Source organism: Chlorocebus sabaeus, chromosome 11, assembly GCF_047675955.1.
Source record: "Chlorocebus sabaeus isolate Y175 chromosome 11, mChlSab1.0.hap1, whole genome shotgun sequence".
Taxonomy (NCBI): Eukaryota; Metazoa; Chordata; class Mammalia; order Primates; family Cercopithecidae; genus Chlorocebus; species Chlorocebus sabaeus.
Window position 1 is genome coordinate 85,739,260 of NC_132914.1, and position 27,385 is coordinate 85,766,644.

Below are 27,385 nucleotides of genomic sequence, written 5' to 3' on the forward strand. Positions count from 1 at the left end.
GTTCCTTGACTTGTGGCCGCATCACTCCCATCTCTGCCTCCATTGTCATATGGCCCTCTTCCCTTTGTGTCTTTGTCTTCACATAACCTTCTTACAAGGACACCAGTCATTGGACTTAGGGCCCACTCTAATTCAGCATGATTTCAGTTTAACCAGTTACAATGGCAAAGACTCTATTTCCAAATAAGGTCATATTCTGAGGTTCTAACTTGACATGAATACAGGGGCACACTATTCAACCCAGTACTTTCTCATGCTAGCTATGTGAGTTTAAACAAGAACTTCACTTCTTTGTACCTTATCTATAAAATGGAGATGATAATAGTAGCTAACATATAAGTTTTGGGAATATTTAAGTAAAACATATGTCAAATACTCAGGGTACTGCTTGGCACAGAATAATTGCTGAATAAATACTCATTATAATTATAGTTTTGAGACTAATAGTCTTCCTTGTAACAATAATACTTTATTAACCAGTACCTGGGAAGTATTTCAGTTTTATTTTCTAAAGTTTATGGTATCTATCCAGATGAATAGCCTAGGTTAATTCTGAAACTTTGCAGTGGAAAAATGTGTAGGCTAGCAATAACTCTCTGAGGACTACTGAGATGCCAAGTATTTTACAATTATAAGGATTGGATATGTGAAAGTCATGCTCCAAAAATGTGTGCCCTTAGAAACTGACCACTTAAATTTCTTTACAAGGTGTACAACTATCTTCAACTTTTCTAGTGAACTTTAATTTACTTAAGTAGTGATTCTTTTGTTCAATGTGGTGAAGTTAATTCCCTGTCTTCATGGTTCTTGCATTCTAGTGGAGAAACTAGATAACCTATGAGTAAACCCATAATATCTGGTAGTAATATGTCATGGGGGAAAAAAAGCAGGGAAGGGAATGAATATGGAGGTAGATATGCTCTTTATATTGATTAATCAGAGAGGCCTTATTGGGGGAATGTGACATTTCAGGAGTGTCAAGAATGCAAAAAGACAACTAGCCATCCAAATGTCTAGAGAAGAGCATTTCAAGAGAAGGGAGGAACAAGATCAGACACTCTAAAATGAGAATGTACTTGGAATGTTGTAGAAACATTAAGGAGCTGGAATTGAGTTATTGTGGGAAGCGTGGGACAAACTGTAGGAAATTATATCAAAAGGGTGTCTTGTCATATATGGTCATGTCTTCCAATGTCGTGCTTAGTATGATGGGAAGTGATTGGAGAGTTAAGAACAATGGAGTGATTTCACTGGACATATATTATCCATGTATTGCATTTACATTGTCAAGGAAAAATCTATGACTCTAGTATAGTGCACTATTTATGCCATAATACAAATATTATAATAAGAAGTAAAAGACTGAAAATGTGGCCATAGGTTGAACGTGTCAAGTTAAAAAAAAAAAAAGAATCAAAACACAATAAACTAGAAGTTATTTTTTGAAGTATGAGGTTCAAGTAAAAAGGAAATAAGAATTGGAAATACACTGGGTTAGGTCCAATTGGTTAGATTTTGTCTTTAGTTATCATTTAATGAACACTCATTGTGAGTTTGACAGTATGTTCACATAGCAGATATATTTAGTAAAAGAAGAATTATTGGTCCTATTTACATATATAATTAATTTCTGTAATGAGGAAGTGTCATCAGCAATTTTAAAGATGATGAAACAGCCTCAGGAAGGTAAGGAACTTGCTTTGGGGTTACACAACTATTAAGTAGCAGAACCAATATTTTAATCAAGATTTATCTGATTCCAAAGTCCATGTTCAGGATTACTATGAGTCATCTTAAAAATTTGTCTTTCTGAAGCATCTTTTCCCCATGAAGTATGTGTGGAATGCCCTGAAGATGCCATTTATCTTTGTCCCACGTATCACACCCAAGGTTCTTATCTCCCTTATGCAATTACAGTGCCCAACACTTTTGCTGCACCTATCACAGGACTTTACTGCCTTCTTTTGTGGTCCTCTCTCAGGACAGGGAGTTCAGTATCTTCTCACCATCTCCTAAGCTCTTTGAGGAAAACTTGTGATGAGGAAAATAACACTGCAGAAGAAGCTTGTCTGTAGATGGTAATGTGGTTCTAAAATCAGCAGGGAATTATTTCAGGAAGACAGGCTGATCTGAAGATCAAGGGAAGGAAAGGGGCAGGGAGGGGAGAAGAGAAGAGGGGAGGGGAGGGCAGACCCAGTTACAAGACCCAGTTACAAAACCAAGGTTCTTTTTAGAACAATCCTTTCTCAGTTGTAGTCTACACATACTCTAGCCAGTCTCGATCATTTCCCTCCTGGCTATTACCTGTCAGTCCAGATTTTCATCATTGACTTATCTGTCAGACCCTTTTTTCACCAAGGATGTTGATGCTTTTTCCCCCCACCCTTCCTTTTCATAATTTTTCAATAACTCTAATTAATTTCTAGTTTATGACACATTCAATGCTCCAGGTCCATTTTCTTGATCTACTTTACAGTAATAACCTTCACCTCTAACCCACTCACATAGCCGTCCACACCTCTAATGTCTTCAACCCTGAGATTTCTCTCTTGAACTCTCCTCTCTTCCCACCTTTTCTACTCCCTCAATTTTAATGTTTGCTTTTTGCTTTTGTTGTGACCTTATCTATTCTCCAATTTATGTATTCTTAGCTTCAAGTACACTAGTCTTAGCATCATTTTCTGCTTTTCACACCCCTTTTCAACAAGCAGGTATGACCTTATGCATTGATGCTATAAGCATGCTCCAGGTCACTTGATTGACAGCATAAATCAATCTGCTTCACTTCTCCAAATTTCTGAATTTGCCATTCATTTTTCCCTTTTTTTTTTTTTTTTTTTTTGCATTTCACTAGTCTCAGGGCTTGACTCATAGCACTGAATTGATGGTTATAACCTTATTTTTTCTTTCTGGGTAATAGACTTAGTCTGTGTTATCTATAGACATCTGGATGAATATTTTTCCTGAAATTGTTCAGTCCTGAATGCTATCCTTGCTACAGCATTTATAGGTTAAGATAGTACTAATTCTACCCACACCCTGTATAACATCTAGATAGTTATCTACCCAGGCAGAATCCCAGGGCTCATGATGTCAAGTACATACTCACCAACTTACTTCCTTCTCTCAGTCTTTTGACTACTTAGTGGAAAGTATACGCCATGAATCCATAAATCTGATTTGCATTATTAAATCCCTATTGATTTGCATTCTCTAATCCCATTCCAAAATTTCAAAATACTATGAAAGAATATTGCATAATTATGTTGGTTGGAAGCCATTAAAAATATATGTTTTCCAGGCTCAATGAGATAAGCAACTCCTTTAATCATTCTTACTCAGTTTCTAACACATTCCTTTTAGTTGCAGTTAAAAAAATAAAGCAGACAAAAGACTTAATGGTTCTTCTCAAGCCCCCAATTCTCAAAAAAGAAATGACAACCTACTTTATATATAACCTACAATTTGTATGTCTTGTAAGAACACCCTCAATATCTGTTATTTCCAACATGTTATTCCTTCATCATCTTTCTCTCTTCTGTATTAAGCTTCTTTGGCAGGGGTGACAAAAATAAACTCTTCCCCCTTTGAAAAGTTAAATTTATCAGAAGGTAATTTATCAGAAGGTCATGGTATCAACAAGAAGCCTAGAGACGTGGACTTGAAAATGTGTGGGAAGTGAGGAAGCCCCAGAGGGGATTAGAAAATAGTCTCTTTGATGACAAAAACAGCTTGGTATTGCAGGCCTGATTTCTTTGATGAATACAGCTATTTCTAGTCTCTTGTCATTCTGCTTTCTGAAAACAGAGCATCTAAGTGACTTACGTTGTGTTACAGAAGTTGCTTCTCAGCTAAGTGGAAGCAGGGCCTCCAATTATTCATCAAGCTGTAACCGAAAGAGAGGCAATACTTCCCCAAAAGGTAATGAAGAAGGACAAATTAATATTATGAAATCAAAACACAACAAAATTCCACCATACTTCCTGTCTCTGAGAAAGAATTGGTTCTATTCTTTCTCAATTTTCACACAGGTTTCTTGGTTTATCCCTCGTAAGACTTTTTTATAACCTTCCTCTGCAGTATACTCCTTCTCATAGTGGATCTTCTTTTCATCAGGTTGAAAACTATAATATCTTTTCAGGTCTCCAAATTAGAAGCCTCAGGGTCATCGTTGACTCTTTAATCTATTATCCATAGCTATTTCATTGATTTTAAAGTTTTGTTGATATTATGCAAAAAAATGTCTCTTCAATTAAGTTCCTTTCTCTTTGTCTCAGTTCAAGCTGTCCTGAACAATTACAGTAACATCCTAGATGATTTTCTTTCCCTCAAACATTCCCAATTTTTTCCAGTTGTCAAAATAGCAAAAAGCAAACAATAATCTTATCAGGTTACTTACTTACTTGAAAAGACTGTATATGGGAAGTTGTGCATAGGTTATATGCAAATACTACATCATTTTATATGAGAGATTTTAGCATCTATGGATTTTGGTATATGCGGGGCTGGGTCCTAGAACCAATCCCCCACAGATCCTGAGGGACTACCATATATATGCACTATAAATTAACACACACACACACACACGAGTCTATATACTGTTCTTTTTCACTAGAGAACTCTGGCTAATGCATACTTCATTCATTTGTCATGTATTTATTGAATACTTTGTATGTACTAGGTTCTCTTACAGGCACTGGAAAAACCAGAAATAAGCAAATAGACAAAAATCCAAGCCCTCTTAGAATTTATATTCTAGAAGGCAACACAGAAATTGAACATGAACAAAAAAGTAGGATGTGGGAGATATAAAGCGTTGTGGAGATAAATAAATCTTGGAAAGGGTGATAAGGAATGCTGGTGAGAGGTTGCAATGTAAAATTGGTGTTCAGGGAAGGTCTCACTAAGAAGACAGAATTTTCAGCAAAGACTTAAAAGAAGTAGGAAAGCAGGTGGCAATCTGGGGGGAAAGTGAGGCAGGAGTGTAGTTATCATGTTCAATATCAGTGTGTCATTGAAGAACAAGTACACCAGTGTGAAGGAACAGGGAGAACAGAGGGAAAGAATGATAGGAGAGGGGAGCAAATTAAAAACGGGGGCCATGCCAGGCCCTGTATAAATAAACAAACAAATACATATATAGTTATATATATATTTATTTATTTATAAATCAAAAAATAAAAACAGGAGCCAGATTATACAGGACTTTGTAAGCCATTGACTCTGGATAAAGAATTTGGGCAGAGAACTGACAAGATCTGACTTATTTTGTTAAAGGTTCACTCTGGTTGCTGGGCTGAGCACAGACTTTGGGGGAACTCTTATTATACTATAGTTATTAGTTGTTTATTTATCTCTAGCATCTCTCCCTCTTTGAGCACAAATCCTGCATTTTGTTTATCTTAAAGTGTTTGTTACTTGCAGGTATTTGGGAGACTTACCAAGTAATCCTGTGTTTGCTGAATTAGTTCCATTTCTTCATCAGGCATAAAAGAAATATATGTATGAAATGCAATCAGAAAAGATTACACTAAGTTTGATTCCACAGACAAGCAAAACTAAATTGATAAAGACAGTAGACTGTAGAAGGGGAAAAAGAGAAGAAAGTTAAATGAACTCGTATATAGTTAGGTAAAGAATATAGTTTTAAAATAAAGAATGGAATACAATATTGTTCCTAGAGTTCAAAAATGAATTAGGACCTAAAAGGGTACAGAATTCTAGCATAATAACAGTATAAATTAAACAAATAAAATGATGCCAACTGTACTGTAATGCAATATGTCCCCACTAAAATTAAATATGCTGCAACTCTGAAAAATTGGCATTTTTCAAATGGCTGTGTCAAACAGCTGCGTATACAAATCACCAAGTAAGTATCCCACAGTTAAATAAATGAGTATCCTGAATCTAACTCAAATTATGTGTTTGGGTCTTGTATGTTACTCCAAATACAAATTTGAAACTTCATTGATTTTTCAGACAATTCATAGGTTTCACTGAACTTATTCTTTTGCACCAATTCTCTGGCATTTGAAAGGCTGTATTCATAAGTGTAGCTAGAAAATATTTATAAGCCCTATGGTGCCAGGCATTGGCAAATGTCCTCCCCTGGACATGTACTGAAGGGAACAGGCCACACAACTCCTTTCCCTCCCACATAATCCCTATGGTTCGTTGGAATTGGATGACCTTCCTGGGAACTCTTTACTGTGGCCTCTATGGGTGCCAAAAGCCCAAGAAAGCTTGCTGAGTTGTTCTCATTCAAATACTGTGCTTGCTGGGTTCTTATTCAGGTCTCTTTAGACACACTTCCTTCTTGCTCAGCAGAACTGTTAATTGGCACAGAAAATATCCTAGCTTTGTCCATTTTCTATAGAAGTGAAAAATGCTTCTACCTGACTGTGCTGACAGAATTATATTTTCAATGGTATGAATACCCCAGACATTTCAATGACAACTTTGGGAACAAAATAATACATATAATACAATTGGTTGGTCTTAGGCAGCCTCATGCCTCAGTATAAGTGACCACAAGCAAAAATCTTCCAAAATTAGGGGCTAAGACATGAGCGTTTGGGATATAATCATTTACATTTGACAAAGGCTGCACATAGTGCCTTTCTGTTTCTGTGATTTTTACCTTAATTGGTTCATTTTCACTATTACACATTTAATCTGTTTGCCTCTAGTAATAAATAAGCAGGGCTGTTGTAATTGGTTTCCAAGAATTATTTTTCCATCAGCTCAAGAAAGCATGTTGCAATGCCAGGAGTAAAGAAAACTCTCATTGTATTTGTCGCTGGTCAGGAGCCCATGTCTCATATATGTCTTGGTGAGGGTGCTGTGGGGAGACCCTTTAATTCATATTTTTAGGTCCTGCCTGCTTCTCACAGACTTGTGTAGAGGGAAAAAGGAGCTATAATTACTTGTGAGAGTACTTGGACCAGGTGACAAAATTATTGAAAACCTTTTAAACCATGATTAGCCATTTGAATGTTTACTTATGTCCACTTCCAAGAGCTACCTTAAATTATTTGCATATGTATGTATGTATGCAACTTCCTTGAATTTATGGAGATGTATAAAGGTTTTGTTGAGTCTTCAGAAGATAGAGGATAGTGATGCTCTTTAGCTGTGATATTTTATGTTGGTCAGATATATTGATACATACTGCATTCAGAAGTATCATTAAAAACAGGAGATTATTAATATCTTACCTTGTATTTTTAATTGCATATTGTTAGGTTTTGGGCTATTTACTGACAAGATTGTTAATTCATGACATCATTGTCCTTGTTTTTAAAAGGTCATGCCAACACAATGACTAACCAGGTAGATGGTTATATACAGAAAAATCCAGCCATTGGTATTCATTTCTGTACTCCATGTATAAGAAGTTCATTTATGCTGTCCTGTTTTCAGTGCTAGAAGTTATTTGATTCAGTGAAATTCTATGTGCTCACAATATGCCCGGAACTGTGGTATAAATACTTGAATGGACAAAAAAGAAGTCCCCTAGAGAACTTTTGTTTAGATCCTGTTTGAATTGTGATTCCTAATTCTTGCCAAGTTCTTTGTTGGAATTAACTTTTAAAGAATGCTTTCAAAGGGTAATAGTTTATTCTCTCCCCAACTTCCCCCAAATTAAAGACCCATTAATGTGTGAAGCAAAACTAAAAACAATTTTCAAGAACACAGTGAGTCAAATGGATGGGTGCTTGAGGAGGAAAAAAGTGCTAGATCAAACAGAATTGACAGTTCTAGAAATAAACCCAAAATACACATGGGAATTTAGTGTGTGGCAGATCTGTTATTTCAAGTCAGTGGGTAAAGATCAATTAGTTAACAGGCATTGTTGAGATAGCTGGCTAGTCAATTGGATGAAGAGGAAGCTGCATCTATATTTTAGAACCCAAATAAATCCCTGGTAAAGCAATGATTTGAAATAATAACAACAATAATAATAATAATAATGCTAAAATGAACCATAAAATTAGAAAAAATATTATTATAAAATGAGCAAGGTCTTTTAAAAAGATATATCACCTATAGGATATAGAAAAAAGAAATGGCACAGTTGACTACAAAAATATTTTAAAAATCCATACAGAAAAATTATACAAAATACAGCTGAAAAATGTCCATATAGCAAAAATTACCAGAAAAGTGTCAAAAGAAAAATCAGAAAATATTTGGTGAGCATATAATAAGCAAAAGCAATAATTTTCTAGACATATGAAAACACTCATAGACCTGTAAAAAGATAACAGCTGAAAGAAAAATTGGCAAAAATGTAAAACAAAGAGTTCACAGAAAAAGAAACATAGTCAATAACCATTGATTTTACAAATATAACCTGAAAACCTACATATCCCAGGACTATTGAAGGTGCTTAGCATATATCAGAGAAAAAAACAGAGAAATTTCTGTGCCTCGCTACAGTCTACTATAAAGGTGATGGTGGAGAAGACAATAAATGATGTACATAATAAGTAATTAATTACACAGTATGTTAGAATCATGGTTCCCAAACTGTGTGCCAAAGCACCCCGGGATGTTACAGCAAAATTATAGGTTCACTGCAGTTTATTTACAATTTTAAGGGAAACATAGTGCTATGGTCTTAATGTTGGTGTCATCCCAAAACGTATCTTGGAATTTAATCTGCAATGTGATAGTATTAACGGGTGCAGCCTTTTGGGAACTGATAAAGTCTTAAGTGTCCTGCCCTTAAGAATGGGATTAGTACCCTTATAAAAGCAGGTGAATGTGTTTGCCCTCTTCCCTATTTCTGCCATGTGAGGACAGAGTGAGAAGACATTGTCTACTAGCTATGGGCCTTTAACAGACATCAAATCTGCTGGCATGTTGATTTTTGACTTTCCAGCCTCTAGAACAATAAGCAATGGATTTATTTTGTTTACAAGTTACTCAGTCTAATGTATTTTGTTATAGCAGCATACTAAGTCACACAGCAGGATCTGTCAGAAAATACACAAATTACTAGCTGAGAAATCTCATATTTTCAACATTAGTTTATACTAAATTTCTTTTAGTGACATCATATCTTTTCAAAACCAGCTTTTTGGTGGTTGTGACAACAAGTAAGTAACTGCACAAAAAGCAATGTGCATTGGGAGATGAGGGTGGTGTTGACTCCAAGCATTGACGAGCCATTTAGTGTTCAATAGGCATACACATCCCATTAATGAGTAATTGTTGGTATTTTCAAACAGTGTATACATATCATTTTCTTTCAATTTATGTATATTATTTTTTCAAATGACTAGTAATTTTTTAGTACATAAATACTTATTGTTTGAACCTATTTAATAAATGAAATTATTAGATGTTTCTTGGACAGAGGTGCTATTTTTTTTTTGTATTTTTAACAGGGTTTCACCATGTTAGTCAGGATGGTCTCAATCTCCTGACCTCAGGATCCGTCTGCCTTGGCCTCCCAAAGTGTTGGAATTACAGGCGTGAGCCACCGCGCCTGGCCAGGGACTGCAATTCTTAGGCAAGTCCTTGTGCCGTGCTGGGCTCTAAACCAGTGGAAATAGGGGACACACGACCTAGTGAGACATCAGCTGGGTTGGCTAAGGGGATGTTTGTGCCACCCCTCCCTCAACCCCAGGCAGTGCAGCTCACAGCAACAAAAAGAAATTCCTTCCTTCTGCTTGAGGAGAGGAGAAAGAAGAGTAAAGAGGATTTTGTCTTGCATCTTGTAGCCACAGTAAGATAGGGTACCAGGCAACATCATCAGGCCCCCATTCCAGACCGTAGCTCTTGGACAACATTTCCAGACACACCTTAGGCCCTGTGGGAATCCACTGTCTTGAAGGAAAGAACTTATTCTTGGCAGATTTTATTACCTCCTGACTAAAGAGGCTTCAAGCCCTGAATAACCAGTGGTGGTACCCAGGTAGTACGCCGTGGGCCTTGGGTAAGGCTCGGCGATATATTGGCTTCAGGTGAGATCCAGCATGTTTGCTGGGGTGATGGCTATGGTGAGAGACTCCTTCTGCTTGAGAATAGCAGAGGGAAATGAAAAAGGGACTTTGTCTTGCACCTTAGGTGTGAGCTTGGTCACAGTGGGATAAAGCACCAAGTGGGCTCTTGGGGATCCAATTTCAAGCCTTGGCTTTTGGATGGCATTTCTAGACCCACTCTGGGCCAAAGGGGACCCCATGACCCTGAAAGATGAGTCTTAGGCCTGGCAGCATTCACCACAAGCTGGTGAAGAGCCCTTGGGACTTAAGTGAACACTGACAGTAGCCTGGCAGTACTTCCCTTGGACCTTTGGTGGTGGTGGCCATGGGAAGATGCTCCTCTGTCTGTGGAAAAGGGAGGAAAAAGTGGAAAGGACTCTGCCTTGTGATTTAAGTGCCAGCTTAGCTTCAGCAGTACAGAGCACCAAGTAGATTTCTAAAGTTTTTGACTCTAGTCCGTGGCTCCGGAACAGCATCTCTGGATCAACCTGGGGCCTCAGAAAACTCACTGGCCTGAAGGAAAAGACACAAACCTGGCTGGCTTCACTACCTGCTGACTGTAGAGTCCTACCACCTTGAACAAACATAGGCAGTAGCCAGATAGTGGTTACGGTGGACCTTGGGCAAGACCCAGTGTCGTGCTGGATTCAGGTATAACCCAGTACAGTCTCTGGTGGTGAACATTGAATTGCCTGTGTTGTCCCACCCACAGTTCCAGGTGGCACAGCACAGAGAGAGAGAGACTACATTTGTTCCAGAGAAAGTGAAGAGAGTGAGAGTTTCTGCCTGGTAATTCAGAGAATTCTTATAGATTTTATCCAAGACCACAAAGGCAGTATCTTTACAAGGCTGTAAGCACAATAGCATTACTGGGGTTAGGGTAATTAGGGGTGTCCCCTAATCCAGATGCATCTTAGATCACAACACCCAAGTCCCTTCGAATACCTGGAAAGCCTTCCCAAGAGAGGCAGGTACAAACAAGCCCATACTGTGAAGACTACAATAAATACCTGACTCTTGAATACAGAGACACCAACATATATCCACAAGTATCAAGACTATCTAGGAAAACATGTCCTCACCAAATGAACTAAGCAAGGCACCAGGGAAACGCAGATATGTGACCTTTCAGACAAGAATGCAAAACAGCTGTTTTGAGGAAACCTGAAAAAATTCTAGGTAACGCAGAGAAGGAATTTAGTAATCTGTCAGATAAATTTAACAAAGAGTTTTAAATAATTCGAAAGAATCAAGTAGAAATTCTGGCGCTAAAAAATGCAATTGACGGGTTTAAGTATGCATCAAAGTTTCTTAATAGCAGAACTAATCAATCAGAAGGAAGAATTAGTGAGCTGGAAGACAGGCTATTTGAAAATACACAGTCAGAGGAGACAAAATAAAAAAGAATGAGAGAGAAAGAGAGAGAGAGGTAGAAAGTTTATTCAAAGAGGTAATAACAGAGAACTTCCCAGACATACAGAAAGCTATTAATATCCAAGTACGAGAAGGGTACTGAATACCAACCAGGTTTAACCCAAAGAAGACTTCCTAAAGGCATTTAATAATTAAACTCTCAAAGGTCAAGGATAAAGAAAGGATCCTAAAAGCAACAAGAGAAAAGAAACAAATAACAAACAATGGGGCTCCAATCTGTCTGGCAGCAGACATTTTAGTGGAAACCTTACAGGCCAGGAGAAAGTGGCATGACATATTTAAACTGCTGAAAGAAGAAAAAAAAAAAAAACTCTTACACTAGAATAGTAGTTCAGGAAAAATATCCTTCACACATGAAAAAGAAATAAAGACTTTCCCAGACAAATAAGAGTCGAGGAATTTCATCAACACCAGATCTGTCTTATAAGAAATGCTAAAGAGAATTCTTCAGTCTGAAAGAAAAGGAAGTTAATGAGCAGTAAGAAATCATCTGAAGGTATAAAATTCACTGATAATAGTAATTACACAGACAAACACAGAATATTACAACACTAATTGTGGTGTATAAAATACTCATATCTTAAGTACAAAGACACAAAAATGAACCAATCAAAAATAATAACAACTTTTCAAGAAATAGAAAGCACAATAAGATATAGAGACAACAAAAGTTGTCAGAGCTCTGAGACGAAGTTAAAATGTAGATTTTTAGTAGTTTTTTTCTTGCTTGTTTATGCGATCAGTGTTAAACTGTCATCAATTTAAAATAATGGGTTGTAAGATATTATTCGCAAGCAACATATAACATCAAATCTAAAAACATACAGTGGATACCCAAAAAATAAAAAGGAAGAAATTAAATTATACCAACAGAGAAAATCACCTTCAACAAAAGGAAGACAGAAAGGAAGGAAAGAAGTAAGAGAAGATCAGAAAACAACAAAATGACAGGAGTAAGTTCTTACTTATCAATAATAACATAGAGTGTAAATGGACTAAACTCTCCAATAATAAAAAATAGAGTGACTAAATAGATTTAAAAAAATAGAGTGGCTGAATGGATAAAAAGAAAACAGACCAAATGATCTGTTTCCTATGATAAACACGCTCCACCTATAAAGATACATATTGACTGAAATTAAAGGGATGTAAGTAGATATTCCATGACAATGGAAACCGATAAAGGGCAGAAGAAGTAGCTATACTTACATCAGACAAAATGGATTTCAAGACAACAATGGTAAGAAAAGACAAAGAAGGTCATTATAGAATAATAAAGGGGGCAATCCATCAAAGGATATGACAGTTGTAAATACATATGCACACAATACTGGAGCACCCAGATATATAAAGCAAATATTATAAGAGCTAAAGAGAGAAATAGGCTCCAATACAATAATAGGTGGAGATTTCAACATCCCCCTTTCAGCCTTGGATAGAGCTCTGAGACAGAAAATCAAGAAAATGTTGGACTTAATCTGCACTATAGAACAAATAAACCTAATAGATACTTACAGAAAATCTTATCCAATAGCTGCGGAATACATATTTTTCTTAGCACACAGATCATTCTCAAAAATACACAATATGTTAGGTCACAAAATGAGTCTTAAAAGAGTTTAAAAATTGAAATAATACCAAGCATCTTCTCTGACCACACTGGAATAAAACTACAAATCAATAACAAGAGGAATTTTGGAAACTGTACAAGCACATGGAAATTAAACAATGTGCTCCTGAATGATCAGTGGGTCAATGAAGAAATTAAGAAGTAAATAAAAAAATTTCTTGAAGCAAACGATAAAGAAACACAACATACCAAATCCTATGGGATACAGCAAAAGCAGTAGTAAGAGGGAAGTTTATAGTTATAAGTCCTTACATCAAAAAAGAAGAAAACCTTCAAATAAATAATCTAAGAATGAATCTTAAAGAATTGGAAAAGAAGAGCAAACCAAACCCAAAATAAGTAGAAGAGGACAAATCATAAAAGTAGGAGCAGAAATAAATGAAATTGAAATATCAAAAGCAATACAAAAGATCATTGAAATGAAAAGTGGGTTTTTTTGAAAAGATAAACAAAACTGACAAGTCTTTAGCCAGATTAAAAAAAGAGAGAAGACCTAAATAAATAAAATAATAGATGAAAAAGGAGATATTACAACTGATATCACAGAAATTCAAAGGATCATTAATTGCTACTGTGAGCAACTATATGCCCAAAATTGACAAATCTAGAAGAAATGGGTAAATTTCCAGACACAGTCTACTAAGATTGAACCATAAACAAATCCAAAACATGAACAGGCCAATAACATGTAACAAGATTTAAACTGTAATAAAAAAATCTCCCAGCAAGAGAAGCCTGGGACCTAATGGCTTCACTGCTGAATTCTACCAAACATTTAAAGAAGAGCTAATACCAATCCGACTCAAACTATTTTGAAAAATAGAAGAGGAGGAAATAATTCAAAACTCATTCTACAAGGCTGGTACCACCCTTATACCAAAACTAAACAAAGGCACACACACAAAAGGAAAACCATATATAGAAGAATATCCCTGATGAATGATGATGCAAAAATCCTCAACAAAATCTTGCAAACTGAATTTATCAACATATTAAAAATATCATTCATCATGACCAAGTGGGATTTATCCCAGGCATGCAAGGATGGTTCAACATACACAAATCAATCAGTGTGACACATCATATCAACAGAATGAAGGATAAAAACCATATGATCATTTCAATTGATGCTGGGAAATGCATTTGCTAAGTCAACTTCCTTTCATAACAAAATCCTCAAAAAACTGGCCTTAAAAGGAGCATGCTTCAACATATGAAAAGCCATGTATGACAGACCCACAGCTAGTATTTTACTAAATGAGGAAAAACTGAAAGCATTTCTTCTAACATATAAAACACGACAAGGATGCCCACTATCACCACTGTTACCCAACAGTACTGGAAGTCCTAGCTTGAGCAATCAGACAAAAGATGGATATAAAAGGCATCCAAATTGGAAAAGAATAAGTCAAATTATCCTTGTTTGCTGATGATATGATCTTATATTTGGAAAATCCCAAAGACTCCACAAGATAACCATTAGAACTAATAAACGAAGTCAACAAAGTTGCAGGATACAAAGTCAACATCCCAAAATCAGTGGCATTTCTATAGGCCAACAGTGAACAATCTAAAAAAGAAATTAAGAAAGTAATCCTATTCAATCCTATTTAATCTGACAACAGATAAAAATAAAATACAAATTTTAGAAATTAACTAAAGAAGTGAAAGATCTCTACGATAAAATCTACAAGAAACATTGATTCAAGAAATTGAAGAAGACACACAAAAATAATAGAAAGACATTTCATATTATGTATTGGAAGAATTGCTATTGTTAAAATGTTCATACTACCTAAAGCAAGCTACAGAGTCAATGCAATCCCTATGAAAATACCAACGACATTCTCCACAGAAGTAGAAAAAAGAATCTTAAAACTTATAGGGAACCACAAAAGACCCAGAATAGCCAAAGCTGTCACAAACAAAAAGAACAAAACTGGAGTAATCACATTACCTGGCTTCAAATTAAACTACAGAGCTATAGTAACCAAACAGCATGATACTGGCATAAAAACAGACACAAAGACCAATGGAACAGAATACAGGGCCAAGAAACAAATCCATACATTTGTAGTAAACTCATTTTTCAACAAAGCAAGAACATACATTGAGGAAAAGACAATGTCTGTAAAGGTGCTGGGAAAATGACATCTATATGGAGAACACATAGATGAAACTAGACCCCTATCTCTCATAATATACAAAAATCAAATCAAAATGGATTAAAGACAAATCTAAGACCTCAAACCATGAACCTACTTGAAGAAAATATTGGAGAAACCTTCCAGGATATTGGAGTGGGTAAAGATTTCTTGAGTAATACTCCTTAAGCACAGGAAATTGAAGCAAAAATGAACAAGTGGGATCACATCAAGTTAAAAAACTTCTGCACAGGAAAAGAAACAAGCAATCAACAAAGTGAAGAGACAATCCACAGAGTGAGAGAAAATATTTGCAAACTACTTTTCTGACAAGGGATTAAAAAACAGAATATATAAGGCACTCAACAACTCAATGGGAAAACATTTAATAATTTGATTTAAAACTGGGAAAAATATATGAATGGACATTTCTCAAAAGAGGACATACAAATGGCAAACAGGCATATGAAAAGGTGCTCAACATCATTGATCATCAGAGAAATGCAAATCGAAACTACAGTGAGATATCTATCATCTCCTCCCAGTTAAAATGGCTTGTATCCAAAAGACAGGCAATTATAAATGCTGGCGAGGTTGTGGGGAAAAAGGAACCATTGTACACTGTTGGTGGGAATGTAAATTAATAACATATATGATCTAGAAATCCCACTGCTAGGTATGTACCCAAAAGAAAGCAAATCACTATATTGAAGAGATATATGTACTCCAATGTTTATTGCAGCACTATTTGCAATAGCCAAGATTTAATAATCCATTTTAGTGGATCCAGTTTTTTGGGGGACTCAAAACTGATACGTTTAGTGGGTTATTTAAGAAAAATAATATAGATATTATGAATATAGAGGTAGGTAGGAAAATAAATATTTTAAGAAGGAAAGGATATAATAAAAACTGTGAGTTATAAGAGGTTGACAAACACAAACTTTATGATAATTTTAAAAATAGTAGTTTGATTAGTTAACTGCCAGACATATACCTATAACAATTATTTTCCCTTTTGTGATTATATACATTTTTATCACTTCTTCGTATAGAAATAAGCAAATATGTTTTATAGAAATAATTTAGCATTCCTACCACAATCACACTACCATGATTGATATGATTGATCAATTTTATTTACTTATGTTTTTACTATCAGTAATGTAGAAGGTTTCTTTCATCTTTACGGCTCATTTTGACAATATCATGTAAATTTGTAGAACTGTCAAATTTGGGGAAAACTCTGTAAAGTTTTTTTCTTATACATGAGCTCTGTAAGATTTGAGGACATTTTACATTTTTCTTTTGTTGTGGTTAATTTTAAATGTTTTAAAAATTGATGACATTCATTAACCTGTTTATGTCTGATACCCTTGTTGTGAAGATGTATTGTGTTTTAAGTTATTTTCATCAATGTAGTATTTTATATTAAATCAGCAAAAAATTAAAATCATTTGCCATTGTGTTCCAGTGACCCACTTTCTTTATTAATTTGATTGTAAAGCAATCAAAGGGCTTATTTATAACTACTATTGGAAAGTTATCTTTCCCTGTTAACAAATTACTGCTTTTGATATGATACTTTTTATTATAGTTTGCTTCTCAAAGTTAGAATAATTTAAATTTATTTTCTCAATTATTTACATTGATTTTTGTTTCATATCAGTTTATTTTGTATTTAAATATTCTCTCAGTTCTTTAACAAAATAAATACAAAGATGTCAGACAGAGATCCTTTACATTCATTTCATATGTTTGAATCAGGAGCTCATAATTTCATATTTGTTTTTATAAAACATTTTAAAGCAACTTTTAAAATTGGAGTTAAATGTACATGAATTCCACCAACCTTTTACTTCTCATGTGTTGGAGCTTTTTAAGTCTTTAAAAATATAGTTCTCGTCTAGGTGACAATGAAACCCTGTCTCTAAAAAAATAAGAAATGAAGATTAAAAGATATTTTAGAAGTAATTAGAACATTGTTAATTATGTTGCAAGGTCTTATAACGAAAGAACATTTCACTACATGAAAACTCTTAAAGATCAAAGTTTGCATGTATTTCAAATACTCCATCAAAAAGAGAAACTTGAAAAGAAAATATGATAGGTGCAAAATATCAAAGTAATCAACTTCAGGTACGGTGGAGACTGCTTTTTCTCTGTGAGATTAGGGAATAAATCAAGCAAGATATACACTCTGTTCTTAAACGTTTTAAAAAAATGCTTGCAGCTGGTCTGTGAAAAACAGGAGAATGAAAAGACAAACCGTAGACTGGAATAAAATATGTGCAAAACACATACCTACCAATGAACTTGTATAAAAATATACAAAGAACTCCTAAAACCAACAATAAGTATAAGAACAACCCAATTTAAAAATGGACAAAAGATTTGGACAGAAATCTCATCAAACAGGATACACAGATGGCAAATAAGCATATGAAAAGATGCTCAACATCATTTGTCATTAGGGACTTGCAAATTGAAACAATAATGATATAACATTACCCTCCTATTAGAATGGCTAAAATCCAAAAAACTGACAATAGCAATTGCTAGCCAAGATGAAGGACAGTGGGAACTCTCACTTATAGCTACTGGAAATGCAAAATAGTAAAGCCACTTGGGAAGACAGTTTGGTAATTTCTTATAAATCTAAACATAGTCTTACCATATAATCTGGCAATGGTGCTTTTAGGTATTATCAAAAGGAATTGAAAACATGTTCACACAAAAGGTTGCACACTAATGTTTACAGTAGCTTTATTAATAATTGTCAAAAAGTGAAAGCAATCAAGATGTCTTTTCTTTTAGGTGAATTGATAAACAAACTGTGATACATCCTTACAATGAAACATTATTCATTGACAAAAAGAAATGAGCTATCAAGGCACAAACGACATCGATGAATCTTAAATGCATGTTGTTGAATGACAGAAGCCAGCCTGAAAAGGTTCATACTGCAGGATTTTAATTATGTGACATTCTGTAAAAGGTAAAAGACAGTTAAAACATCAGTGGTTCATTGAAATTCAGGGAGAGGGGAGAATCACTGAATACATGAAGAACAAGGGATTTTTTAAAAGGGTATTTAAATAATTATGTATGATAATATAATGGAGGATACATGATATTATGCATTTGTCAAAATATGTATGTGAGGTCACATGTTTTATGCTTCCAATGTACTTTTAGGAGCATAAAACATGTGACCTGACATACATATTTTCTAGCTTTATAACTACAGCAGTTTTGTTAATTTCTATTGTGTTTCTTCATTATTAACAACAAAAAAAAGGTTTTTTATGGGTTGTTTATAATTGTATACTCTACATTACTATTTTCCTGACAGGAGAAAGTTTCCGTTTTGGTCAAGCACTAATAAAAGCTGAGTTCCTACTTAGAATTTCACCCATCAGGGGACTGTTATGATTGTGAGAATTTTCCGCAGTGGGCTGCTGGGTCCATTCATTTCAAACCTTGTTTCTCCTCCATTACACACATACTTTTGGTGCCAGGTCTATAGGACATGTTGACATCATGATACAGCCTCTGGCCACACACCTTTGGGTCATGATGCCCTGGTGAGCTGGTGCCATGATTAGTAGAAGTGTCGCTGAAAGCCACTCCCACACCAGAACAGCCACTGATAAATGAAAGTCGCTGCAAATTTTACAAAAACATATCACGATGTGAACACATTCCTAGGCCCCCTCCTGGAAGTTATAAATAACTTGGATAGGTTAGAGTTTTTGAAATGTAAGCTTCAGAAAATCAGCCTCTAGCTTCTAGGAGTCTTTGAAAGTTATCTTTTTTTTTCTTCAATATTCAAGTTGCCGTAGCAGTCAAGATAAGCTACGAGTGAGAATGGGGAACAAGGTGAGTGTTTTGGAAGAGAAAATAATGTATTAAATAGTCTGTTTTGAGAATAGAAAAGCAAATGGTCTAGGGAAATAGAGTGCCTGCTTGAAGTTCATGGGAAGGAATTTACAGAGAGACCGGTAGACCTGAAGGTGCATTGTGCTCTAGCCATGTTAGCCATAAAAGTATAGACAAAGGGTGAGTAGAGAATGGGATTTGAGCCAGGCTGTGGTTTACCAAACAAATATTAGAAAGTGAGAGGGACCAACGGTGAAGAAGGTGTATGCAGGAGGACAATGATAATGCTGGACCACAGATTTTAATAACTACCTAGAAAGAGAAGAGAGGGCATCAGAGGTTGACAGTAGTAAAAAAAAAAAAAAAAAAAAAAAAAAATGGTAGAATCAATAGGTTGACAGGTCCAGTGAGTTAAAGGATTGTTAAGATTGGGGTATATGAGGGAGTAAACTGGAAAGATACAAAGTCGTGCTCAGAGATGGAATGAATGCAGTTGATATAAAAATGGGATGCAGTCAATGGCAACAACAAGGTGTATAGGAAGACCATGAGACTGATCGGTTAGAATAGTGTTGAAGGCACGTTTCCCGGGAGGACAGAAGTTCAATAACCTGAAAGTGCAGGATGTTTAAAGGCCCATTTATGGTTATATTAAAATCCTCAATAATTAAAAGAATAGTATTATACAAATGAATCCAGTGACAATGATCCATCCAGGTGCTAAACCCATCAAGAAACCAGGTGTAAAAACCTGGGAGTTACTACATGAAAGCAAAAATGAGTGGCAGTTGGTATATAATATGATAGCAGGAGATTCTAATCTACAAGGGTCTAAAGATGAGAAAAGAATGACCCAGAAGCTGCAGTGAGGAGCAGGGAACCCACCTCCAGATCCAGTAACACCTGTAGGAAGAACAGAGCCACCAATTGAGAGTGCTTCTGAGGCTGATATGTCCTTGAAAGAGAGCTTCATTTTAATTTTGAGTTAGGCAATTAAAAAAAAAGTTCTGATAGTATGTTAGATTTTGCTGAGTACTGAAATTCCAAAGGGCACACATTATATTACAATCATAATGCCTATCTATAATTTCCTGGTTATTAGGGTGCAGTGGGTAAAGATTTATCTAGGCTAATGTAGTGTTCCACGTTCTCCTAATAAATGAGAGATAAGGTTAGAGACTAGTATTGCATATAGATACATACATAGTTTGTACATGCCAAAAAATTCCAGAAGTTAATGAGGAATAATTAGCAGTATTTATCTCCAGGGAAACTAACTTTAATGTTCAAGGGGGACTTTTAACTGTATTTTATACCCTACTCTAGTGCAATACTGCAGTGTACAGTATGAGAAAGTTAAAATATAAATACTTTTTGGCTCTTTAATATTAAGAAATTATTAATAACTTTTCTTAGGTATAACAAGGGTACCAGGGTTATGCTTTCTAAAAGTTAACAATTAGAGATATACATAGAAATATTTCCAGATCAAATACATTTAAGTACTTTCCTGAAAATGATATGAAACGGGGAGTGGATAGGGAGTTTAGATAAAACAAGATTATTTAGGAGTTGAGTAAGGTTGAAGTAGGGTTATGGTTATATGAATTTATTAGACTATCTTGCCGACTTTTGCATGTATTTCAAATTGTCTATAATTGTCCATAATAATAATCTTAAAAAATAACTTCTCAGTGCAGTAGGTGATAGCCATTTAGATCACATTTTGTTTCAATTCCACTAATTATCATTTGCACTACATTTGAGGACTGCAATTATATCAGTATTTATGGACCCAACCTTCATGTTGTTTATGGATTAAAGACAACAACGAGCAATCAAAAAAAAAAAAAAAAAAAAAAAGATGAGGTGGCTCAGGTAGAGCCTTGTAGGCCATGTTGAAGAGTTTGGGTTTTATCTCAAAAATAGTGAGAAGCCATCCAAGCGTTTTAGCCAGAAACACACACATACACACACACACACACACACCACACACAAACACACACACCGCCCCCCCCCAACCAGATGTCTCCCTATTATTCACTATAATGTGATGAACTGGTTGAAAAAGGGTGAAAGTAGAATCATGTGATCAGTTAGGAGGCTATTCTAATCATCTAGTCATATATTGGTCGAAGTTGGCAATATAAAATGTAAACAGAGGAGAGAGAATCAGCAAATTCTGAAAAGAAATGGTGGGTGATAAGTGTGGTGTCATATAGCAGGGGTATGTGCTTGAGAGTCAAATAGCACGCAGTGGTTAAGCAGGATTATCTACTGCCTAAATCACAGAAGCTGTAGTGGGTTTTGATCTTGTCATTCCTCTTCTCAGAAAAAAGCAAAGGAGTCTAGGCTTCTCAGGGACCCTAAGAATAGTGTCTGCACTCCCTGTTGTTACACTGAAGGCTCTGGTCTTATCTCTGCATATGTCTTTTTATACGGTGTGTGTTAAGGACATACCTGTTTGATTTGATAAAATAATATTAGAAATTTTATAACTTCTTTCTATGGAAAATGCTGCCCTGACTGGGCATAATTCTCACTATAAAAATTTGTCTTATCCTTCTAAGTACTAGTCCAAACATCAGCTCCTCCATGGTCCTCCTCATTCTGTATCCATTTTTCCTTCCTGCATGCCCTAAGCTATATCTATTATAGTGTTTTTCTATATATCTATTGCATTTCTTTTCCCCAACCAAGTTATAAACCTCTTGAAAGCAAACATCGTGTTAATTCATTTTTTATTTTCCTTGATTACTTATCTTAGTAATCAATAAATATTTATTGAATTTAAATGATTTCATATCTCCTTGTGTCCATATTTCAACAAAATCTAGATTAATGACAAAAGTTTCCATAGAAAATTTTGACTGTAGTTTAATAAATGCTCAATCATGTTGTAAACATATGTGATAAACTTAAGATATAAAATGACAGGGCAAATTTATGAGAGTGCATAAAATTCTTTATTTAGAACAATAAAGTATATGTATATATAATGTAAATTTAAATTCAAACCTGTATAAAAAAGGGTTGGGACATACACCTATTTTAAAAAGTACACATACAGTATATACACATACACATCACATTTTACAATCTTTTTTATTTAATTAAATTTCAGTCATAATAAAACTATTTAGAATAGTGTTGACATACATTTACATTATTATATGCAAACTCCAATCTATGACTGAACTAAGGGTATATCTGTGCATCCATCTAAATTAATACTTTTCAAGTCCATTGATTAAAAAAATGGTGGCAAGTGGACACTATAATCACATATTAATCCTTAAAATATAGGAGAATAAAATATTTTGATTGGAAAATTGTATTTGGCGAGTCTTGTAGCTCAGAGATCAAGTACTGGAAAATGGTGTGGTTTTTAATTTAAACAATTGTTTTAATTTTATTGTTAAAAACATCATAAGGATGTAGTTGGAGATGGCAGTTATAAATAAATTTACAATGCTTAGTAAACATTTCAGGATCACGAATATCCATTTTAGCATGGATTATTTCTTAAAAAAAAACACCTTGTTATAAAATGAAAGTACCATTATTTTATTTTTACAAACAAAGGCATTTCAAGACTAGTTAATGGAAAGCAGCAACACTATGAATTGTGTGATCAAATTCCACAAATGAACTAATTAGAATTTCAACCTGAATGGTTTTATTTTAAAGCCAATTTCAAAATAATATTGTTTCAAAGATAAGCTGGTTTCCTTTAGAATTCTTATCCCACTTTCCAATTTTAAAGTGTAATTAATGAATTACCCCGTTATAAATTGGTTCTAAAATATCTTTTGGCATTCAAAAACTTCATGAGCATTTCACATTTTCTGCTCTTAGTTTTCAATAAAGTGAAAAGACTTAAACGCTCACTTTGGTGCATTTCCAAATGTTACACACATCTTACAGTTTCTCATCCTGACTAATATGACTAAAATGTACTACTGGTTTTCATTCTTTGGAGGTGATCCAAAATGTTTATTTAAGCAAAGGAAAAAGCCATCTCTTGTGTAAATGGTGATCCAATTCATCCTACTTGAGACTGAATTTCACTTTTACTAATGGACACTATTTACATTAGAAACAAGAACAGCAATGACTTTTTATGGTCAAGATACTTATTCACAGAGTCCAGAATTGAATATATTCTATGGGTTAGTTTCAATGCTATTTTATCTTCTTTGTCAGTCATATTGCAACAGGACTCACCCCTAAGGAGTGATCTCTGAGTTTACCATATAGATAAATAAAAAATTGAGATCCAAAGAGGAGAGGTGATTTACCGTATCAGTTAATGACACACTGGAGGCTCTGGATGATCTTTTGCAACATCCATCCCACCAGGCCAAAATGCATTTTTGAAGAATATGCTTTTTAAATATATAGAATGCTTAAAAGCTCCAAACTGGAATTACATTTTGAAATGAAAACTTGGCTGCAGTAAAACATTTTTAAATATCCATGATTTCTGAATGAATTTTTCTCTTTATTTATAACTTCAGTTGAATTAGAGTAGCAAAACGGGACCCAAAGTTTCTCCAAAGTACTTTAAAGTTCAATGAAATGTATTTATTTCTTACTAAAACCAATACTTCATTAGGTATGCATAATTTTTCATAATTTTCATTTCTTCACATTCTTTTTAAGAGAATAGGCTACTTGTTCTATTACTGTATTGAAGAAAAATCAATTTGTCTCTGACTCATTAAAGGGTGGCAGTGTGGTAAGCGTATTAAATTACAACACAATATCCAGCAACACTTCATTATCACTCAGGAGGCACCATTTATCATAAAGCCGTTTTTAAAACAGACTTGGTTTCTACCAAAGAGGTGCAAAGCTTTCAGTATCATTGAGAATCTGCAGACTTCTGAGATCATTTTAAAAGGTAATTTTGAAACCTTGTAAGATGGAACTATCAGATACATGGCACCAACTGAAAAGGCGATTTCATGGTTTACTATGTCAGCAGTGAGTTTTCCATGATTTATGAAGAAGGATATTCAGAACACATCTGGGATAAAATAAGCAAAGATAAATATATATTTTTATCTCAAAGCAGAAATGACATAGTTAATGTCCAAGCAGCTAGCATCCAAAATAACGTTCAGCATTTTTCTATTGTTCATGCATTTTATTCAACTTTAGTGTTTTAAAAATTGGCAATCCATGTAACTTTCAATGGACCAATACATTTAATAAGCAGGACACATCTCCCCTCTCCTACCATGTCAGATTTAATAACTTGCTGAATTTGTTTATTTAACTCCATTGATTAAGACCATGTCCATGAGTGTTAAAATCCAGCTACTAGGTTTGAGGACAAAAGTACATTTATTATACTCTTAAGCACATTAAGCGGCATTTTCATATGCTCAAGCAAACTGAAACCACTGGTTAAATAAATCAAACTACTAGATTGAGAAGTATCTATCTTCTCAATCTATACACGACCTACACACATAACTCATATTAATCTCTATCTATTTTCCTGAAAACAATCAATGCCACACACTGAGACAGGACCTATCAGCAATTAAATTGATCTCTGGTTTTATTACTAATCAAGTGTACCATGGGATATCTGAGGGCCTGAACACCTTAATGCAGCTTCTCAAAGCACCTGGTTACATCTTAGAGGAATTACTCATATTTAAGGAACCACAGCATGTTAGAGAAGAAAGGGACTGTAAGAATCATCTGGGCTCTTTGGTACAAAAAAGAGCAAAGGCCACTTACTGGAGTTGCATCTGGATTAGCTTTGAACAGAAGCTAAAATCTAAATATACTAGAATTCTTGGACTTTTGAAATGAAAGGAAAGCTAGCAGTTAAGTTTTCATGCCCTTTTGTGTCACTACATTGAAAACTGTCATCTTATGGTTGTAGAACATGGCAATAATGTTATCACAAAGATTAAGTTAGAATGGAAAGCTTTGGATTCCTTTATGTGTACATTCAAGACATGTTAAAAGAACTTTCATCAAAATAAACCATAAGAAATCGTTCTTTAACTTTACTCGGACGTTTTCTTGATTATTAAAAAAAACTGGCAAGGGATATTCACATAATGTCTTACAAGTTCTAGTTTAAAAGCACAATGTCCATCTTGGGAATTCCTGCCAAATTCACTCTCAATATGACAAACACTGTCACACATTTTAAATAGCAAACTGACATGCATAACTACATAAAGCTTTCTTTCTATTTTTAATTCAAAAAGCTTAATGAATATAGAGTGCCTGATTTTAAATAAATGGATCCTTTAAAATGATAATGGTGATTATACTATAAATAACTAAAGTTTCCTGATTCCTTGCATTCCAAGTAACCTAGTTTTCAACACCCATATTAGCATGTGGGCTTGGTTTTCTAATGTTAGATACTAAATGTCATAATTTATTTTTATTCTCTCCCATAGTGGAAATTGAAATGGGACCATCTTACATTCAGCATTTTCTCCTAAGTCCCTTTACATAGCTCTGTAATAGTTTTAGAGTATAAACACATCATAACATATTTTGCAAACACGATTTATACACCCCATAGTGGTCAAGGGAAAAAGCAGACTTTCCCAGGATGCCGATGTCCTCCTCAGCAGACTGTTCTGATGTTCAGTGTTCTTAACTTCTTCCTGCGATGACTCTTTCGGAGAGTCTCCCCTTTGCCAAGGCATAATTCAGTACTGGCTCCCTTGCATAAATGGAACCGGGCAACCATTTGCATTTGTTTAGTGGGATATGGGTGAGCATGGTTTATATCAGGAAGAGATCAAAATCAGACCCATATCACTAATCAGTAACTATAAAAGCTGACATGCTGCCAACTCCAATCACAGTTCCCACTGCTTTCTACACTGTACAGTGGCTGACACTAGTGAGTTTTAAACATTTTTTTCTAGATCCCTTTGAGAAAAATTGTTACCCCTACTATCCAAGCTGAAATCTACTTGCGAAGACCAGGATGACTACAGGCTGCAGTTTGTATCTGAAGAATAAAGCTAGGTTTTTGTCAGCATTTAGACATTTCTGGAGCCATGCAAATGGTGCATGCAGTCTGAGACACGTGCTTTCTCTTCCAACATCAGCTGCAAGTTCTAAATGAGACCCAAGTCCTGCAGGTCCTTAAAATAGAGTCCTGCTCCATGCAAGTTCTTCTTTATAGATGATTAATTCAGTGCCAGTTTCACAGTAACACATTCTGTTCCAATTTCTGAATCATCCATATAAAGTCATGGGTAGCAAGAACAGATAAAGATGTGGTCTGTCACTCCAGACAGAATATGAATTTGTTTAAAGCTGCTTCATTTATGAAGCAAACATGAACTGTTACCAGCCTAGAAAGGAAGGAAACAAAAAGAGAGATTATGGTGTATCTGCCTTCTGCCTTTTTAAAAATCTCAGTAGCTGAAATCATATATGACCACAGAATGAGTAACAGATTTACAATGTATGTTTCACTTACATAGCATAAAAGAACTTGATAAATCTTTTCTTAGATGCAGTGATCAGTCATTTTCTATGATCTCCCTGGTAACACATTATATGGAACAATCTTACTTATTGTTTATTATCTATGTCCTCCCATTAAAATGTAAGCTCCATGAGGGCAGGGAGCTTCTCCATCTCTTTTACCGCTGTACCTCCACTGTTGTAACAATGCCTGGCACTTAACAGATACTCAATAAATATTTCACTCTGTAACTTTCATACCTCCTGACATTCTACCAATGATCTCAGTTTGTGATAATACAATTATCAACCTAGTTAGCTTTGAATTTCTCCAGAAAGATTATAAAAGGTAGTAGATGGGGGTGAAGGGAGAAGGACTGATGAACAAAGAAGTGTCTGGAGAGTGGAGACCAGAGAAGTGGAGATAGAAAGAGATCCCTAGGACAGGTGGAGAAGCTGGTCAGTGGCCACCAACAAGTAATAGCCTCACATGGCCACTGAGCCACTCTAGTATCTTGACTATCTAGTTAGGTTCTAGCAATCATTTCTCCCAGCTGAGGAAATAGCAGCAGAAAGACTTCATCCAACACTTCCAGCCAAAAAAAGAAAGACTGAAATCTTGGCACCACATCCCAACAAAGCTTCTGTGGAAGGTTCATTTGGCCTCAGTGTAGCTTATTGTACTTGTTGAAGCATGAAAGCCATATTTTGTTTTAGTTCTTCAGTACTTGTGTTAATCTACTAGGTTTCAGATGTTTCAACTTTCCAGTAAAGTATATGTATTTCTTCTCTACTTAAAAAAATATATTTAGATGGTATCATCATCCCATCTT

At 35.0% G+C, this 27,385-nt stretch overlaps 1 protein-coding gene across 2 annotated transcripts in view; it reads right to left on the minus strand.

The window, feature by feature from the left end:
* Positions 1-24,921: 24,921 nt before the first annotated feature.
* Positions 24,922-27,385, minus strand: part of KITLG (KIT ligand) — an 84,148-nt gene continuing 81,684 nt past the window's right edge. For both annotated transcript variants that reach the window (XM_008004211.3, XM_008004210.3), the window contains one exon: positions 24,922-26,437. The gene's annotated coding sequence lies outside the window, so the exon portion shown is untranslated. The remainder of the gene's footprint in view (positions 26,438-27,385) is intronic.